This window comes from Adiantum capillus-veneris, chromosome 13 (genome assembly GCF_014529385.1).
Source record: "Adiantum capillus-veneris isolate H3 chromosome 13, ASM1452938v2, whole genome shotgun sequence".
Taxonomy (NCBI): Eukaryota; Viridiplantae; Streptophyta; class Polypodiopsida; order Polypodiales; family Pteridaceae; genus Adiantum; species Adiantum capillus-veneris.
This window is the reverse complement of record NC_140943.1, coordinates 95,909,067-95,912,054: the sequence shown is the minus strand read 5'-3', so window position 1 is coordinate 95,912,054 and position 2,988 is coordinate 95,909,067. Positions and strand designations below refer to the sequence as shown.

Genomic DNA, 2,988 nt, shown 5'->3' with positions numbered 1-2,988 from the left:
TTGGATCATTTTCCACAATGGTTGTGGACCTTGTTGAAGAAGAAGAACCCTTGCGAGTGTCGGAAGACATTGTATGTAAAATAGGAGATGAGAATCAATTTTGTTGAACCTGTTCACTTCGGAAATGCTGCTACAGAAACGCCTTCCATAACTCTGAAAATTTCTATCTTTACATCAATGCGTAGAGGACTTCGTGCTCTTCGATTGAGGCTATAGATCACCCAAATCGGAGTTTGGATGAAGAAGTTATGATCAAAAGAGTGGACTGCTGTCTACTAGGTCAAAAAACGGCTGCGTTTTTGAGAGAGAGAGAGAGAGAGAGAGAGAGAGAGAGAGAGAGAGAGAGAGAGAGAGAGAGAGAGAGAGAGAGAGAGAGTAGACCCAAGCAATTTAGCGGCAAGAGTATCGTCTAGCACTAATTGAGAGAGAGAGAGAGAGAGAGAGAGAGAGAGAGAGACCTTGTATACCATGTGCAAGTGTACTCCAAGGCATTGTTTAGCATAGTGTAGACCTAGACAATTCAGGGCAAGACTATCTTTTGGCATCAATGGGGGAGTGAGTGGGGTGGTGGTGGTGGTTTGCATGCCATATGCAAATATAAACTTAGGCTTTGCAAGGCATGTGTAAACCCGAGAGAGAGAGAGAGAGAGAGAGAGAGAGAGAGAGAGAGAGCTTTTACCCATAGCCATTAGCAAAAATTCCTTAGCTGGCTAGAAGTTTTAGCATAGTTAGGTACAACATTGGGGTAAAGAGATTATCATTCAAAACATGGCAAAACTCATGTCATCCAAAATTTACATAACAATAAGTTGAGAGATGTAATACAAAAAATCTCTATCAATGCATTGGGCCTAAATCGACCTTAGCAATGCAAGGACAACTGCTTCCCCAGGGGTGCCACCATCTCCACTCGGGGGTGATGTGGAGTCCTCATCCATTGAGACCTTCTCGTGTGCCTCACCTTCCCCCTCCCCATTTGTTGATGCATCCTGGCCTTGAGCACCGGTAAGCATCCCCTTCATCACTTCCATCCACACTGTCTCCATCATCCTTGCTATCGTCCCCATCCTTGGCATCATCGTCGCTTTTACCACTCTCACTTTTACCAATCTCACTCCCACCACTGTCTCGATCATCCCCACTGCCCTCAGTCCCTTCGTCACTCCCGTCCCCATCTCCCCCTGCTTCATGATTGTCTTGACCTTCTTCATAACTCCCTTACTCACTCCCCTAGTCATCATCATATTCTTCATCATCCCCACCATCACCATCACTAGTATCATCTTCCTCCTTTGTCTCTTCATCCTCACTTACAGGATTCAAGCTCGTAACACGCCGTTGCACAGACAGGTTTTGTAAACCCGGGCAATGTTAGACAGTGTAGACCTGGACATTGATGGGAAACAAAGAGAGAGAGAGAGAGAGAGAGAGAGAGAGAGAGAGAGAGAGAGAGAGAGAGAGAGAGAGAGAGAGAGAGAGAGAGAGAGAGAGAGAGAGAGAGAGAGAGAGAGAGTCACATGGCGTTCGTAGCCTTGCCATATCTTCTTCATTAAAGAATTTTTCTTCATCTCTTGCACAACATCAACCTTTCGCAAATGAGCCACCACGAAGTCAAGGAGAAATTCATCTTTGGTGCATCGTACTTTCTTCTTGTTGATACAATCCCAGGCTTCCAAGCCTCTAATGAGGGCCCTTGCTTGAATAGCCTTGCGAGTCTACAACTCAACTCGTACTTGTGGTCCACGTCTTCAAATCGCTCTATCACACGTAACCTATCTTTTGAATGGGGTTTAAAGAAGCACCAATCACCCTCGCTCCCACTCTATGTGGAATCTCTACCCTCAGCCCATGTTGCTTTTGAAGGTGATCCACCATACGTTGCCGCTTGTCCATCCACGTGTTTCTACTTGGGCAAGCCGGATCTGCTCAGCACATCCGGACGAGCTTCCCATCAACATAAAACTCTACATATGGCCGGGATGACTTCAATGAGTCGGCTCTCTGCACCTGTATAGAAGAACATACCTGCATAACTTTAAAAATAAGCTTTCTCTTACTGCCTTTGGCTTCTTTTGTGGTGGCAATTACAACATTTCGCTTGGGCTTCTCCTGCAGTTGAAGCTTTCCCTTCCCCTTTTCACTCACCACCTTAGATTGTTTCTCTACCTCACAACCCTTCAAGTGGAAAATTGAGGGATTTTGAACCACATTTGAATTTTTATTTGGGCTTCACAAGAACCCTTCATTGGGACCTTCTTCTTGGGCTTCACAAGGGGCCTCTTCACATTGGAACCCTTTGTTTGACCTTCTCTTTAGGCTTCACAAGCAGCCTCTTCCCATCAGGGCCTTCATCAACCTTCAGCTTCTACCTCTGACCAAAACAAAACCTTGGGATCAACCCACCTTATAAAGACAAGCCATGAAATGCAACCGTATAAACCCAACCAACAATCCCGGCATGGCATGAAAACCTAGGCAAGCCCGATGTGCAAACATGGGCCCAACATGTAAACCCAGGCAAACCCGAGTTGGAGAAGGTGAAAATACCTGCATCCCTCCCTTTGTCACCAACTCCACAACAACGGGATCCTCATGTGACATTTGAGACCCATCCCCGTCTGGAGGTATGGATGTCTTCTTGCCCTTCTCAACACACTGCATAAATAGAAACAGCTAGAGCGCACCCCAATGGCCATGATTAGGTGTAAACCTGGACATACTTGCATTTTCTTGGAACTGGCCTCGTGCAATACTTGGAACTCTGTCTCCTTCTCAACACCCTATAGTGATCAGAAACAGATTTCAGCGATCACTCCCATGGACATGCCTCTGTGCAAGTGTAAACCCAAACATACCTGCCTTTGACAGACAGTGGCCTCATGTCATCTCCAACATGCCTATCCTCAAGAAACTTAGATCTTTTTTCGGATTGCACCAATATTTGAGCTCGCGTGTTTCTTTGTTGTTCAAGAGGTCGCTTCTCACCCT

General features: G+C 46.0%; 1 pseudogene; it reads right to left on the bottom strand.

The window, feature by feature from the left end:
• Positions 1-1,230: 1,230 nt before the first annotated feature.
• On the bottom strand, positions 1,231-2,661 carry LOC147444480 (uncharacterized; annotated as a pseudogene).
• Between the last annotated feature and the right edge of the window lie 327 nt (positions 2,662-2,988).